The following is a 17,824-nucleotide window of genomic DNA, read 5'->3' on the forward strand; positions in this document are numbered from 1 at the left end:
AATGACAAGGGATGACACTAGATCTAGAATTAAATATGAAATTTTCTTTTTACTTTGATATGCATATAGTACTCATCAAACAATACCATAAATCAAATGTTTTATAGTTATCTATATGTTTCTATTTCATATACTATACGGAATCGGTCGTTTTATATTCCAGAAAATTAAAATTTGGTCGTTCAAGAAACCACACTGATCAGGGTAGATATCTATGAATGCTGACGCAGTGTTTATTGGGGGTAGGGGTAAGATGGGTGCCTATTGACATCACAACAAAACTTGACAGGAAAACGTCTGTAACAGTTATTTTATTCAGTGTGATGATGTATTTATAACATAAACCATTTGTTGCCGCTTGCCTCTGGGTTTGGAGATTCAGCTTAACTAGACAGTGTCTCATTACTTTATCATTCATGAGGTGAGTTGTAATTAGGTTGATTAGGCCTGTAGACCTACGGTAGCTATCCTACTTATTACAGGTATAGAGCAAATTAACCCCTGGGTATCATTCTGGGCGTATGTGAACATCAATCAGTATTTTTCATAGTAAAGTATGCACAACATAATGTTCCTATGACTAATTGGTAAATAAGGTGAATATATCTTAATTGCTACCCAAATACATGAACCACATATTTTTCTGGGGAATTATAACATTCGTATAATTGAATAGATCGGGATTTATGAATCATGACGGCCATGCCTCATAACTTCCTTATTTTCAACCCTATCACTAAGAATATGGAAGTCCAAGGGTGTCCGCAGAGAGCTGATAGGCAAGTAGATAAGGACATAGCTTGTAGGTTAAGTTAGGTGGGGAGGTCTGGGTTAGGTGGTGGTCTACGCTATTGAGAGGTTCTGTCCATCATTATACAAAGTTTTCAAGAGATCTTTGGGAGCCTTTGTACATCAGCGGCCAGTTCCTCACACGTAGATTAGAATACATTAACTAGCCTAAATTTTCCCTCCTAACCTAACTTACAAGCAGTGTCCTTACTTAAAGGGGGGGGTCTAACGCTCCCCTGCAACCCCCCCCCCCTCCCTTTACACTACCGTATTCTAAGTTAGACACGATACATACAGGTGGCCGCTATCATACATACACCCCGATCTTTGCAACTCCAGTGTTGTGAACCCCATATAAAAATGACAGGAATCTCCATTAATTAAGTTATAGATTTTAATCAAGCAAAAAATCTTGTTTAACTCCTTTTTTCATATTGGTATCTACCACATGAGCCTCTTTCCATCACTAGTTCAAAAGAAAATTGATAGTTGGTGCTTCTGCACCAAGTTACTTGTTCAAACAGATTAAAGCACTGAATGTTTTATATTCTAAACCTCTTTGTTATTTGCTTCCACTATTTGGATATACGATGTAATTATAGCTTTTGTGGTGTATGTATGATGATGGCCGTGCCCCATAACTCCCTTATTTTCACCCCTATTGCTAAGAATACGGCAGTCTGAGGGGGTTGCATGGGTGAATTAGCCCCCTGTTAGGTAAGTAGGTAAAAATATGGCTTGTAGGTCAGGTTAGGTGAGGAACTTGTTTAGGTTAGGTGATGTTCTATGCAGAAGGTAGGCCCTGCCCGTCGTTATACTAGGGCTCGAGTAGTTCCTATTTTATTTATCATATTAATAATGAAAGGTTAGGAAATAGTGTTAAGGGGAAATGGAAGCCAAGTCCATGTTCGAACAGAGGCTGTAGCATAAAATTACAACTCTCCCTTTTGTTAAGTGTGTATACCAGCGGTTTTATTCTTTCAATTATACAGTATTTTCAAGTATTATGTTATAAATGTAATGCATTTTGTGGAGAACATGGCAACGAGATAATGTTGAATTGCAAGCAAAGCAAGCTACTTCCAAACAAAGGCTAATTAATAGTGTTAATTTTATGTACCAACATACATGTAAACATGCTCAATTAAGTAGGGAGGTTTTGTTACTACGATGGAACGACTATATAGAAAGTGGGATTCAAAGAGTCACATTTTCTATGTGCCCAGAAGTCCTGACAAACTAAAGCTCCAGTGTTTTAATTGTGTTTTATTACTATTACTGGTTTTTCAATATTAAACTTAGCCGGTGATCATATAAGCTGCAACTCTGTTGCTCGACAGAAAAACCTACGGTCAAAATACGCCAGCGATCGCTATGCAGGTGGGGGTGTACATCAACAGCGCCATCTGTCGAGCAGGTACTTAGTACTCCAAGTAAACAAAGAACCAATTTTCTCTCTGTCGGGCTACCGGCAAGACCTACTAATATGCTGTTACTAACTGGATTTGTTTTCACAACTATTTGGTGAAGTACACTATTCTAGTTTTGAGCTTTCGCTATGCAGGTGTTTTATCTTCATCTCAAAACTTGAACTCGTTTTGGATAGATTTAATTATGGTGACAAAGAGAGTATGGACTTTCTTTCACTTTTAAATGGCCGACCCTTCCCTTAGACGGAAGTGTGTTTAGGTTTTTAGTAATTTTGCTTAACACATTATAGATCTATATATTTTATATCTCTCCGCCTTTATTAGGCCTCTTCGATTAACTTTCCATTTATTATAAACATATAAAATAAATTTTTATGTTTTGTTTATATGCGACCTTTCCTGATAGTAGGCGGTCTTAACTTGGAACCGAAGTTAATCAACGTTGAGCCCGTTATATCGTATTTAGCCTTTAAAGAATTTAAAACTTTTTAAATTTAATGTTTCATGAAAGAATTTCTTTGATAGTCTTCGTACTGTTTTCAAAGATGAACTAACGTTTAGTTTTTTAGACTACGCAGTTGTTGACGTTCAGGACGTTCAACATGCGCTCTATCGTTACGATAGAGAGAGAGTGTTTCACGGTTTCACTTTGCAGTAAGAGTAAATCGATTCTGACGTTTCGTTCATTCTTTCTTAGCTTTAATGTTTTAAATTCTAAATTAAAGGAACTTTTTATTTGGAAAACCTTTCAGTTTTTTCCTTTAGTCAAATAACATGTTTTTTTGACGATATATAATTGGGCTCTTCTCTTAGGTGCGAAATCAAGAGAGAAAGAGAGAGAGAGATAGAGATGGAGGGAGAGAGAGGAGAGAAAACGTTCCGTTCAAGCGGGTAACGTTGTTCTCGTGTTACTCTCCTCCCTAGTCGCTGTACGGGGAAGAAGGTAAAACGTTTCTATGGTTTTATTCTTGTCCCCAGGCTATGTGCGATGAGAGATTGTAAACGTAGTTTATTTGAACTAGTGTTTAGTCTCTTTCCCAGCCACTGAAATTTTTATCTTTATATATGTTTTCTGTTTTTTGCTAGTATTAATGAGCTGCATTATACGACTGATTTCGCAATTACTACCTTGAAGGGTAGAAGTGCGTGTTTCAGGTAGAAATCAGTAAAAGTTTCGATTTCAGTGAAATAAGTGCAAAACAGAAAATCGAAGTGATAAAGTGATATGCGCAAAGTGTTACAGTGTTGCGTCCGAGGGTTCGTCTGTTCGTGCCTGTCGTTCACCTAGTCCGGGACCTCTTGCAAGCTCCCAAGCCCAGGGGAGAAGTAATGTCGAACGACTTATGGGTTCGTCAGGCCTTGATCAACGAACAGACGTTTCCCTCCGTGGTTTCGGGCGTATTTACCCAAGATCGCCCCACCCACACAAAGACGAGAGAGCCCATTTATTTCTCGTCTGCGGAAGAGGTTTCTCGTTAGAAACCATGGACCAAGGTCTCGCAGCTTATTAAGCGCAAGTCCAACGGCCCAGTTGTAGCCACTGGGTCAGTTCGGACTCGCTGCAGTCTTCCGACGACTGCTCACCTCCTAAGAGAGGCAAAGCGGTACCGCATCAGGCATTCACACCGTCTGTTGCCGCACCTGCTCCTGTAGACCCTAAGTGGTCTTTGCTGCAGACCATGCAGTCTCAGTTAACGTCATTGATGCGGGACTTTCGTGCGGAGAAGGTTGACGCTGCACCAACCTCTAGCCTACAACCAACACGGTTGTGCGTCCTGTGGACGCTGAGGCGACCTTCTGCCGCACTCCAGCTGAGAGAGTCCCGCCACCCATGCGTTCCAGTGTACCCTGCCAGCCGCATGTTGACATTCAGTAACGCACGGAACCTTCCGTTGACGTTCGCGAGGTACAACAACAGTCTAAGTTGTTTTGTTTTGACGCGGTGCGTCAACCTCCGCATTCTAGAGTTGTTTTTGACTGCTCAGTATAGACAGTCAAAGCAGTCTCGAGTGAACACTGTATGTCCTCACACCTGTTGTGGTTGACAGTTCAGTTGTTGACAGTTCACAGACTGTCAAGCAGTTACATGACGTTGCCTTCTGGTCTGCTACTAATGCACCAGTGAGAGACTCACTGAGATATCCTAGCTTTTATCGGACAAGGTTCCTGTAGATGAGAAAGTGCTGTTCTCCCTCCTACTGATATTCCCTTGAGGACTCTGTCATTTGGAGAGGAGCCTTAAACTGCTTAGCCTCCTATGGACTTTAATTAAATCATGATGATTTGTTAAGGATCTTCGTCCAGATCTTGTAACTGCTGCTCCTCGTTCGCCTAAACGTCAGAACTTACACTAGGCCTAGCTACTTCGAAGCCGTTGTTTTTAAGCTAGTGCTCTCTCGCTCTCCTAGAGAGCGTTACGTTGGCTAGGCGACTGGTTTTTGCACCAGGAGGAGTTTTAGGGATACAGCCTTTGATTTCCCTTCTTTTAAACTGGCTTATAGAGCGAGAGTCTGATAGGACACAAGAGAAGTTCTCGGCTTGGGAGTTCATGCACTGCCCAGATAGACTTCTCAATTCTGGTAGACTCGCCCTGGCGCCTAGCCAGGAGACGCTCCAAGTTGTTTACAGGTCAACTTCTCAACTTTTGTCGAGCCTTTGAAGTTTTGCTGTACTATTATGTCACACATAACAAGGCTTTCAGGGATGGTAAATGGTTCCGCCTCAGTCGCTAACCCCGTCTGTTGCCACACCTGCTCCCGTAGACCCTAAATGGGCTTTGCTGCAAGACATGCAGTCCAAGCTTGCGTCCTTGATAGAGGACTTAAATGCGGAGAAGAACCTTCTGGCCAACAACCTTCCAACCGGTTGGTTGTGCGCCCTGTTGACGCTGAGGTAACCTTCTCACGTCTGCCAGTTGAGGTGGTTCCTCCTTCTGGCCAACAACCTTCCAACCGGTCGGTTGTGTGCCCTGTTGACGCTGAGGTAACCTACTCGCGTCTGCCAGTTGAGGTGGTTCCTCCACCGATGAGACCCAGTGTGGGTTGCCAGTCGCACGTTGACGTTAAGCAACGCTCGGAGGTGGTTGTTGACATTCAGGACGTTCAACAACCAGCAGAGGTGACTTGTTGTGACGCAGTGCGTCAACCTCAGCAACCCGGTAGGGTGTTGACTGCACAACCCAGACAGTCTAGACAGTTTCGGGTTGACGCTGGACTTCCTCGCGCACCCATGGTTGCTGACAGTTCACAGACTGTGCAGCAGTGCCATGATATTGCGTCAGGCTCCGTCACGCATCCACCAGTGCGACCGGATTCAGCGAGTCAGACGTTGCCCACTCCGTTGCCGTTTCCTCATCAGTTTCGGATGAGAAACCCTCTGATGAGGACGTTGCTGAACAAGATGATCAGCCCCCAGCCTTGCTATCCATCCAGAAGATGCTGAAGAAGGAACGCTGCCCAGTCAGGCTGTGGATGAGTCTGGTAGGGACACTGTCATCCGTGGATCAATTTGTGTCTCTAGGAAGACTACACCTCCGTCCTCTTCTATACCATCTAGCTTTTCACTGGAAAAAGGACAAGACGCTAGAAGCGGTCTCGATCCCGGTTTCTGGAAAGATAAAGTCTTGTCTGACTTGGTGAAAGGACTATATCAACCTTAGAGAGGGTCTTCCCCTGACTGTTCAGACTCCCAACCACGTTCTCTTCTCGGACGCATCGGACGTAGGCTGGGGTGCGACATTAGACGGTAGGGAATGCTCGGGATTATGGAACTCGAGTCAAAGGACAATGCATTTCAACTGCAAGGAGCTACTGGCAGTACGTCTGACTTGGAAAAGCTTCAGGTCTCTCCTTCAAGGCAAAGTGGTGGAGGTGAACTCGGACAACACCACGGCTTTGGCGTACATCTCCAAGCAAGGAGGGACCTACTCTCTGACATTGTACGAGATCGCAAGGGACCTCCTCACCTGGTCAAAAGGTCTAGACATATCACTAGTAACGAGGTTCATCCAAGGCAACTTGAATGTCATGGCAGATTGTCTCAGTCGGAAGGGACAAATAATTCCAACAGAATGGACCCTCCACAAGGATGTATGCAAGAGACTTTGGGCCACCTGGGGCCAGCCAACCATAGATCTCTTCGCAACCTCGATGACCAAGAGGCTCCCAATATTTTGCTCACCAATCCCGGACCCAGCAGCAGTTCATATAGATGCCTTTCTACTAGATTGGTCACATCTAGATCTATATGCATTCCCTCCGTTCAAGATTGCCAACAAGGTACTGCAGAAGTTCGCCTCTCACGAAGGGACAAGGTTGGCCCGCGAGAGAATGGTTCACCGAGGTACTTCGATGGCTAGTAGACGTTCCAAGAACACTTCCCCTAAGGGTGGACCTTCTACGTCAGCCACGCGTAAAGAAGGTACACCAAGGCCTCCACGCTCTTCGTCTGACTGCCTTCAGACTATCGAAAAACTCTCTAGAGCTAGAGGCTTTTCGAAGGAGGCAGCCAGAGCGATTGCTAGAGCAAGGAGAACATCCACCCTTAGAGTCTACCAATCTAAGTGGGAAATCTTCCGAAACTGGTGCAAGTCAGTATCCGTATCCTCGACCAGTACCTCTGTAACTCAAATAACTGACTTTCTCTTATATCTGAGGAAAGAACGATCTCTTTCAGCTCCCACTATCAAGGGTTACAGAAGCATGTTGGCATCAGTCTTCCATCACAGAGGCTTAGATCTTTCCAACAATAAAGATCTACAGGACCTCCTTAAGTCTTTTGAGACCACGAAGGAGCGTCGTTTGGTTACACCTGGTTGGAATTTAGACGTGGTACTAAGATTCCTTATGTCAGACAGGTTCGAACCGCTACAATCAGCCTCCCTGAAAGATCTCACCTTAAAGACACTTTTCCTGATATGCTTAGCCACAGCTAAAAGAGTCAGTGAGATTCATGCCTTCAGCAAGAACATCGGATTCTCATCCGAAACGGCTACATGTTCTACAACTTGGTTTTCTAGCCAGACACGAGCTGCCTTCTCGGCCTTGACCAATATCGTTCGATATTCCAAACTTATCGTATGGTTGGAAATGAACTAGAAAGAGTCTTATGTCCTGTAAGAGCTCTTAAGTTCTATTTAAAAACCTTTACGAGGCCCGTCTGAAGCTTTATGGTGTTCAGTTAAGAATCCATCTTTGCCTATGTCAAAGAATGCTTTATCCTATTTTATCAGACTGTTAATACGAGAAGCTCATTCCCATCTGAATGAGGAAGACCAAGCTTTGCTGAAGGTAAGGACACACGAAGTTAGAGCTGTCGCAACTTCCGTGGCCTTTAAACAAAATAGATCTCTGCAAAGTATAATCGACGCAACCTATTGGAAAAGCAAATCAGTGTTCGCGTCTTTTTATCTTAAGAATGTCCAGTCTCTTTACGAGAACTGCTACACTCTGGGACCATTCGTAGCAACGAGTGCAGTAGTGGGTGAGGGCTCAACCACTACAATTCCCTAATTCCATAACCTTTTTAATCTTTCTCTTGAAATGTTTTATTATTGTTTTTGGGTTGTCCGGAAGGCTAAGAAGCCTTTCGCATCCTACTTGATTTGGCGGGTGGTCAAAGTCATTTCTTGAGAAGCGCCTAGATTAGAGGTTTTGATGAGGTCCTGTTGTATGGGTTGCAACCCTTGATACTTCAGATCGTAGGGGTCGCTCAGCATCCTAAGAGGATCGCGAGGCTCCGTAAGGAAGACGTACTTAAAAAGGCAGAGTAATTGTTCAAGTCGACTTCCTTACCAGGTACTTATTTATTTTATGTTTGTTATTTTGAATAACTGCTAAAATGAAATACAAAATACTTAGCTCATAATAATGTAAACATGTAATGCTGGTCTCTACCCACCCCCCTGGGTGTGAATCAGCTTATATGATCACCGGCTAAGTTTAATATTGAAAAATGTTATTTTTATTAATAAAATAAATTTTTGAATATACTTACCCGGTGATCATATATTAAAGGACCCTCCCTTCCTCCCCAATAGAGACCCAGTGGACCGAGGAGAAAATTGGTTCTCTGTTTACTTGGAGTACTAAGTACCTGCTCGACAGATGGCGCTGTTGATGTACACCCCCACCTGCATAGCGATCGCTGGCGTATTTTGACCGTAGGTTTTTCTGTCGAGCAACAGAGTTGCAGCTTATATGATCACCGGGTAAGTATATTCAAAAATTTATTTTATTAATAAAAATAACATTTTTTATTACAAAAACTATTATTTTTATTATGATGACTGGTTTTTGATGATGATGATGACTGGAGGAAACAACAATGAGTATTAGTGTAGCTGGTTTCCTACCAGGATATTCAGAATGTAGCTTGTATCCTACTTAGGATTTAGGGGGGAAAAGGTGAAAGGTATATTAGGGTATAAATTTCATTATTTAAAGGAGTACTTCTTTATGTTGGAAAAGGTTAAAAATACTGTATATTATACTTTAGTGTTATATAAATTTCAGGATACATTCAAAAGGGCACAAAACTAACACACTCCACCTAACCAAACCTAGTAGTTCCCAGGCTTGAGAACTAGATGAGGCAAGCCCCCTGGACTCAACTATCCAGGTCACAGACCTAGCGGGGGGCAAGCCACCCGGATCCTCCTTCCAAGGTCACAAACCTAGCTGGGGGTAAGCCTTCCGGACCCCTACCCAGGTCATACGAACGAACTGGAGTTAATATGTGCAAATCGTACAATGTCAACAAATAAATGAAAAATATCTCAGAAGCATAAGATGGCGATATTTTGTATAATTTTCTATGAATTTATTATGCATCTTGTAAAATAATGTATAGAGAAGAAAAGGTTACGGTAGTTTTACAAGTATTTATTGATTCCCATGTAAATTTTCCCCACACAAAACTTGGGTAGGATGTGAGCTGCACTTGATAGGAACAAGAAGTATGGGTAGGATACAGGGTACACTAGTGCCCAACAAAGTTTATATATGATTCACTGATACATGGTACGGTATATTTTAAAGTGTTTTGAATGTTACTGATGGCGATAGCTAGTGCAAACCTATAGCTTTTCAGATATGGTAGCCAACACATCATAACTAAAAACCTATGGATCGCCAAAAATCAATATAAAACATGTTCAAAACACACACAATGCTGTACATTGAATAAGCTTTAATTTCTAGAAATTGTGTATTACACTATTCTATGATTTTATACTGTATATTTTTCCTTCTCGCAATTTTGTGTTTTGTCCATTTTTGACCATGGGGAAAATCATATGTTCATGAGTATTCTTAACACCTTATATAAAAACAATTATGGAAGAGTCGGTGAAAAACATGGGTTTTAGGTTGAGAAACACCAAAAATGGGTGATTTCCAGTAATAGTAAGTGTCAGAAATTAAAAAAAAAAAACACTAAGCCCGATGAAAAAATATATGGTACATGTAATTGAGAAATTAAGGTATCAAAATTACTTATAAATTATATGACATTCCTCAAATGGTCTTTGTTCTTCCTTGAATTGCTTCATTCACAAATAGATATCATCTCCTTAATGCCAACCTTGTTGGTTCTTATTTCAGTGATATTTTTTACTTTCAGATAAGCAACAATACATATGTAGTGAACTGAGATTGTTTTTAGCTAAAATTAATTGCTGAAACAGATGAACTTACTGTACATTACAATATAATTTTGAATATTAAACTTACCCGGTGATCATGTAGCTGTCAGCTCTGCTGCCCGACAGAAAAACCTAAGGACGAAATACGCCAGCGATCGCTATACAGGTGGGGGTGTACATCAACAGCGCCATCTGTCGAGCAGGTACTCTAGTACTCCATGTCAACACAGAACCAATTTTCTCTCTGTCGTGCCACCGGCAAGACCTTCTAAATACGCTGTTATTTTCTGGATTGATTTTCACGTTATTTGGTGAAGTATTCATTTCTGGTTATCAGCTATCGCTGTGCAGAAGTTATCTTCAATACTTCCTTGCATTCTTTTATTGGATTTTGGATTATTTGTTGACGACTTGGATAGATTTTGAATTCCCCCCTTTGACTAATTCAAGATGTCTGACCCTTCTCAAGTCCCCAAGTACAGGAAGTGTAGCGCTAGGGACTGTTCAAGGCGTCTTCCAAAGGCCTCTATCGATCCGCACACCGTTTGTTCCAATTGTAGGGGTAAAGCCTGTCAATTGGAAGATCGATGTGAGGAATGCGTTGGGCTTTCGGAATTCGATTTTCAAGAATTCCTGAAATATGCACGTAGGCTAGAGAAGGATAGGATCAGGAGGAGTTCGTCTCGCTCAATTGATTTTTCCTCTCCCCATGCCCCACAACCTATTCCTTCCCCTGTAGTGGTTGCACCCGACCCCCCTGCTAGCTCTCATCAACCTTCGATGGCAGATATGATGCGTGCCATCCAGGCTCTAGATGAGAGAGTCGAGTCATTAGCGAATGACCGCAATCAACTCATGGCTGACGTCAGGGAGTTGAAAGGTAAAAGTGCAGTGGGAAGTGAAGTGAGTGTTAGTGCAGTGAAAAGTGTCAGTGTTACGCATGAGGGTGCGTCTGTTCGTGCCTGTCGTCCTCCCAGTCCGGGACCTCTTGCAAGCTCCCAAGCCCAGGGGAGAAGCAATGTCGTACGACCAAAGGGTTCGACAGGCTTTAATCAGCGTACAGACGTTCCCTCCGTGGTTTCGGACGTATCTTGCCTAGATCGTCCCACCCACAAGAAGACGAGTGAGCCCGTTCATTCCTCGTCTGCGGAAGAGGTTTCTCGCCAGAAACGATGGACCAAGGTCTCACGGCCTCTTAAACGCAAGGTCCTTTCCGAGCAAGTCCAACGGCCCAGGTGTAGCCACTGGGTCAGTTCGGACTCGCTGCAGTCCTCCGACGACTGCACACCTCCTAAGAGAGGCAAAGTGGTACCGCAGCAGGCAATAACTCCGTCTGTTGCTGCACCAGCTGCTGTAGACCCTAAGTGGTCTTTGCTGCAGTCTATGCAGACTCAGCTAGCTTCCTTTATGCAGGTGTATCGTGCGGAGAAGGTTGACGCTGCACCCGTTAGCCTACAACCAACCACGGTTGTGCGCCCAGCTGACGCTGAGGCTGCCTGCTCCCACACTCCGGCTGTGAGAGCTCCTCCACCTATGCGCAGTCGACCCTGCCAGACGCATGTTGACGTTCGCCGACGCACGGAACCCTCTGTTGACGTGCGTGAGCTACCACAACAACAGGAGGGTGGAGTTAAGCTGCCGTGTTTTGACGCGGTGCGTCAGCCTCCGCAACCCACGGTGGTCTCCACTATCCGACCACAGTCAGGAGTAGACGCTTTGCGCCCCCACTCAGCTATGGTTGTTGCCAGTTCTCAGACTGACCAGCAGTGGCATGACGTTGGATCCAGTGCAGCCACGCATGCACCCGTGCTGCCGAACTCAGCCGTCCAGCTTTTATCTACTCCTTTGCCGCTTCCTCCTCAGCATTCAGACGATGGACACTCTGATGATGACGAAGCTGCTCATCTTGACGACCAACACTCGGACATCGACGAACCCAAGACCACGCCTCCCTCCTTAGACTTTAGGAAAGTGCTTGCGCTGTTCAAGGATTTATATCCGGATCAGTTTGTGTCTGCAGCTCCACGCTCGCCTCCCTCTGAGTTTGCTTTAGGCATGCAGTCAGCAGCTCCTGCCTTTACGAAGCTCGTACTCGCTCGCTCGTCCAAGAGAGCTTTAAGGGTACTGGGAGAGTGGTTGCAGTCCAAAAAGCAACTTGGGAAGACAACCTTCATGTTTCCCCCGGCCAAGCTTGCTTCCAGATCTAGCGTCTGGTATGCCACGGGAGAGGTTCTCGGCTTGGGAGTTCCTGCCTCTGCCCAGGGCGACTTCTCAAGTCTGGTAGACTCTCCCCGCAGGCTGGCTATGAGACGCTCCAAGATTTGCTGGACTCCTTCGGATATGGACCATCTTATGAAAGGAGTTTTCCGTGCATTCGAAGTCTTTAACTTCCTGGACTGGTGTTTGGGAGCGTTGAGCAGGAAGACCTCCCCTTCTGATAAGGAAACTTCCATGCTCATTATGTCCTGCATGGACAAAGCCATACGGGATGGTTCTAGTGAGCTTGCGGCTTCTTTCGTGTCCGGGGTCCTCAAGAAGCGGGATCACCTTTGCTCCTTCTTGTCAGCTGGAGTCACCCCATGTCAAAAGTCGGAACTTATGTTTGCTCCGCTCTCGAAGTGTCTCTTCCCTGAAGAGTTGATCAAGGAGATTGCCGCCTCCTTGATCCAGAAAGACACTCATGACCTGGTGGCGTCATCCGCACGCAAAGCCACCTCTTTGCCCTCCGTGCCTAGACCCAGGATGGACACTCCAGCGTCAAGGTTCATTCCGCCCTTTCGTGGCAGAGCCTCCAGCAGAGGAGGTGCTCGTGCCGAAAGTCAACGTGGGAGCAAGAAGAAGGGTTCCAAGTCCTCTAGAGGCAGAGTCTGACTGCCACCTTCTTCAGACAGCAGTGGGAGCCAGGCTCAAGAACTACTGGCAGGCCTGGGAGAACAGGGGCGCAGACGCACAGTCTGTGAAGTTACTCAGAGAGGGGTACAGGATTCCATTCTTGCGCAAGCCCCCTCTAGCAACAACTCCCATCGACCTCTCTCCCAGGTACAGAGAGGAGGACAAAGAGGCTAGCTTTACAGCAAGAGGTGTCTCTCTTACTACAAAAGGGAGCGGTAGTCATAGTCCGGGACCATCAATCCCCGGGCTTCTACAACCGTCTCTTCTTAGTGGCGAAGAAGACAGGAGGGTGGAGACCGGTGCTAGACGTCAGTGCTCTGAATGTCTTTGTCACAAAGCAGACGTTCACCATGGAGACGACAAAGTCGGTTCTAGCATCGGTCAGGAAGGAAGACTGGATGGTCTCGTTAGACCTAAAGGACGCTTACTTTCACGTCCCCATCCACCCAGATTCCCAACCTTTTCTAAGGTTCGTTTTCGGGAAGGTTGTATACCAGTTCCAAGCCCTGTGCTTTGGCCTAAGCACGGCACCTCTAGTTTTTACCAAACTGATGAGGAATATTGCCAAATTCCTGCATTTAGCAGACATCAGAGCCTCCCTCTATTTGGACGACTGGCTTTTAAGAGCTGCGTCAAGTCGTCGCTGTCTGGAGAATCTAAAGTGGACTCTGGATCTGACCAAGGAATTGGGTCTCCTGGTCAATATGGAAAAGTCCCAACTCGTCCCATCCCAAACTATAGTATACCTAGGAATGGAGATTCAGAGTCAAGCTTTTCGGGCTTTTCCGTCGGCCCCCAGAATCAGTCAAGCCCAAGAATGCATCCAGAACATGCTGAAGAAGGACCGATGTTCAGTCAGACAGTGGATGAGTCTGATAGGGACGCTTTCATCACTAGACCAGTTCATCGCGTTAGGGAGACTCCACCTCCGACCCCTTCAGTTTCACCTAGCTGTTCACTGGAGAAAGGACAAGACGCTAGAAGCGGTCTCGGTTCCTATTTCCGAGAAGATGAAGTCTTCACTGACTTGGTGGAAGAACAACATTCTCCTCAGGGAGGGTCTGCCACTGGCTGTTCAGACCCCCGACCACCTTCTCTTCTCGGACGCATCGGACACGGGCTGGGGTGCGACATTGGACGGTCGGGAATGCTCGGGCACGTGGAATGCGGATCAAAGAACGCTGCACATCAACTGCAAGGAGCTACTGGCAGTTCATCTGGCCTTGAGAAGCTTCAAGTCCCTCCTTCTAGGCAAGGTGGTGGAGGTGAACTCCGACAACACCACGGCCTTGGCGTACATCTCCAAGCAAGGAGGGACTCATTCGATGACGTTGTACGAGATCGCAAGGGACCTCCTCACCTGGTCAAGAGATCGAAACATATCTCTAGTAACGAGGTTCATTCAAGGCGACATGAATGTCATGGCAGACCGCCTCAGCCGGAAGGGTCAAATCATCCCAACAGAGTGGACCCTTCACAAGAATGTTTGCAACTGACTATGGGCCTTGTGGGGTCAGCCTACCATAGATCTGTTCGCTACCTCGATGACCAAGAGGCTCCCAATTTATTGCTCACCGATTCCGGACCCAGCAGCAGTTCATATAGATGCCTTTCTTCTGGATTGGTCCCATCTAGACCTTTATGCGTTCCCCCCGTTCAAGATTGTCAACAGAGTACTGCAGAAGTTCGCCTCTCACGAAGGGACAAGGTTGACGTTGGTTGCTCCCCTCTGGCCCGCGAGAGAATGGTTCACCGAGGTACTGCAATGGCTAGTAGACGTTCCCAGAACACTTCCTCTAAGAGTGGACCTTCTGCGTCAGCCGCATGTAAAGAAGGTACACCCAAGCCTCCACGCTCTTCGTCTGACTGCCTTCAGACTATCGAAAGACTCAAGAGCTAGAGGCTTTTCGAAGGAGGCAGTCAGAGCGATTGCTAGAGCAAGGAGGACATCCACTCTCAAAGTCTACCAGTCGAAGTGGGAAGTCTTCCGAAGCTGGTGCAAGTCGAAATCAGTATCCTCAACCAGTACCTCTGTAACTCAGATAGCTGACTTCCTTTTATACCTAAGGAAGGAAAGATCCCTTTCAGCTCCCACGATCAAAGGTTACAGAAGCATGTTGGCAGCAGTCTTCCGTCACAGAGGCTTAGATCTTTCCAACAACAAAGATCTACAGGACCTCCTTAAGTCTTTTGAGACCTCGAAGGAGCGTCGGTTGGCCACACCAGGTTGGAACTTAGACGTGGTTTTAAGGTTCCTTATGTCAGCAAGGTTCGAACCGCTTCAATCAGCCTCTTTTAAAGATCTCACTTTGAAGACTTTTCCTCGTCTGCTTAGCAACAGCTAAAAGAGTCAGTGAGATACACGCCTTCAGCAGGAACATAGGATTTACATCTGAAACGGCTACATGTTCTTTACAGCTTGGTTTTTTAGCCAAAAACGAACTTCCTTCTCGTCCTTGGCCCAAATCGTTCGAGATTCCAAGCCTGTCTAATTTGGTTGGAAATGAACAAGAAAGAGTCCTATGCCCAGTAAGAGCTCTTAAGTACTATTTAAGACGTACTAAACCATTACGAGGACAATCAGAAGCTTTATGGTGCGCTATTAAGAAACCTTCTTTACCGATGTCGAAGAACGCAGTTTCTTATTATATCAGACTTTTGATTCGAGAAGCTCATTCTCATCTGAATGAGGAAGACCATGCTTTGCTGAAGGTAAGGACACATGAAGTTAGAGCTGTCGCAACTTCAGTAGCCTTCAAACAAAACAGATCTCTGCAGAGTGTAATGGATGCAACCTATTGGAGAAGCAAGTCAGTGTTCGCATCATTTTACCTTAAAGATGTCCAGTCTCTTTACGAGAACTGCTACACCCTGGGACCATTCGTAGCAGCGAGTGCAGTAGTAGGTGAGGGCTCAACCACTACATTCCCCTAATCCCATAACCTTTTTAATCTTTCTCTTGAAATGTTTTTATTGTTGTTTTTTGGGTTGTACGGAAGGCTAAGAAGCCTTTCGCATCCTGGTTGATTTGGCGGGTGGTCAAATTCTTTTCTTGAGAAGCGCCTAGATTAGAGGTTTTGATGAGGTCCTTTAGTATGGGTTGCAACCCTTCATACTTCAGCTCCTAGGAGTCGCTCAGCATCCTATGAGGATCGCGAGGCTCAGTAAGGAAGACGTACTTTATAAGGCAGAGTAATTGTTCAAGTCGACTTCCTTACCAGGTACTTATTAATTTTATGTTTGTTATTTTGAATAACTGCTAAAATGAAATACGAAATACTTAGCTCTTAATGTTAACATATATGCTGGTCTCTACCCACCCCCCTGGGTGTGAATCAGCTACATGATCACCGGGTAAGTTTAATATTGAAAAATGTTATTTTCATTAGTAAAATAAATTTTTGAATATACTTACCCAGTGATCATAAATTAAAGGACCCACCCTTCCTCCCCAATAGAGACCCAGTGGACCGAGGAGAAAATTGGTTCTGTGTTGACATGGAGTACTTGAGTACCTGCTCGACAGATGGCGCTGTTGATGTACACCCCCACCTGTATAGCGATCGCTGGCGTATTTCGTCCTTAGGTTTTTCTGTCGGGCAGCAGAGCTGACAGCTACATGATCTCCGGGTAAGTATATTTAAAAATTTATTTTACTAATGAAAATAACATTTTGAAATAGATTGAACTCCCCTTTGGGAAACGTCTTCTTTTTGTGACGGTGGTTATAATGAAAGAGAAACGTGGGGAAATTATTCATATTTAGGCGCTCTTATTTTGTTAAAAAAGCCAGCTTATGATTATTTCATACGAAAAACTGAATAGCTCCTATAAGTGATTGCAAACATTGAAACATTTCAGGGTCGAGGCATAGATTTTGCTACGACTTATGCTCTCTATTAATTTTGCGGTATGTTTTAGATTTCAGTGTATCTCTTTTATATTACTGTATCTTTTTCTTCACATGTGGTATTGGTTCTTTGGTTCAAAATCAATCTGATTTTCTTCTTTTGTAACAGAAAAGTTAATCTTTACTCAAAGCTTTAACATTGAAAACATTTTTCTCGACTAGTTACTTTCTTCAATTAAACTAGTGTTTTTCATCCAACTTTAACATTACGTAAAGAAAACGGGATGATAGCTTCGTTACTCTACACACTTTTTACAAAATCTCAAAACATATCAGTTAACCATAAAACTACAGATTTTGTAACATGTTACTTAACTTATGTGGGGGGTTGATTGCTGTGGGTCGCCTTGGGTCCCTCGTCCTACAGTTGCTGTCTGGGACCTCTTCCACTTTTCGGGATTGTCCTTGGTCTTTGTGGGTTCACCATACGCCCACAGCTGCTGCTTGGACGACGATATCCTCTATGGTAAGGATAATCAAACACACTCCAACTGCTGTTGACATGGTCCTGGATTGCCATTTCAGACGGCGATTTTCGATGCTGTTGCTCCCGCGACGGGAAACGGAATACGGCAACGATTTTAGACGTACATGAGGGGGTACCGTCTTCTCTTCCAACAGGAACATCGCTGTGTCATCCTCTCTAGGACGAATGTGTTTCCTTACAGTTTCCTCTCTTGGTCGCCGTCTGATTCGGCCCTCTCGTCTCGGCGTAAGGGCGCTAAGGTCTCCTTTCCACAGGTCCTCCGTGGGTGACTGATCCACAAAACTCCTGGTTGCTTCCTTCCGGATGGGAACAAAGTTACTGGCGGTACTTAGGCCTAACTTCCGTTGTAGGTGTCTTCTCAGATATGCCCATGACCTGGGTTCCACGAATTCGGGTTCTCACTTTCCTAAGGGCATTTCCTCGAATTCTCTGTTTCGCCACGATGATTTTCTGATGATCACTCCAACCTTGCTCCGATGTCGTTGCTTCCAAAGAACTCAGAAATGTTTCATATTGGCTGTATGGTCCATTTCCTCCGAGGCGGGGTTCGAACCCATCTTCCATTGAAGAGCTGTTTTGGTATTCTTCCTGCTGTGCTAGTCTCTCTGTGCCCATCGATGTTCCAGTGTGTACAGGTTCTCCTTGTGTCCTTACGACATGACGTAGACCTCCGA

General features: G+C 44.9%; 1 protein-coding gene across 1 annotated transcript in view; it reads left to right on the forward strand.

The window, feature by feature from the left end:
• Positions 1 to 241: 241 nt before the first annotated feature.
• LOC137645505 (huntingtin-like) overlaps positions 242 to 17,824 on the forward strand; it is an 86,107-nt gene continuing 68,524 nt past the window's right edge. Inside the window, exon 1 of the mRNA XM_068378311.1 lies at positions 242 to 421. The gene's annotated coding sequence lies outside the window, so the exon portion shown is untranslated. The remainder of the gene's footprint in view (positions 422 to 17,824) is intronic.

Source organism: Palaemon carinicauda, chromosome 8 (assembly GCF_036898095.1).
Source record: "Palaemon carinicauda isolate YSFRI2023 chromosome 8, ASM3689809v2, whole genome shotgun sequence".
Classification (NCBI taxonomy): domain Eukaryota; kingdom Metazoa; phylum Arthropoda; class Malacostraca; order Decapoda; family Palaemonidae; genus Palaemon; species Palaemon carinicauda.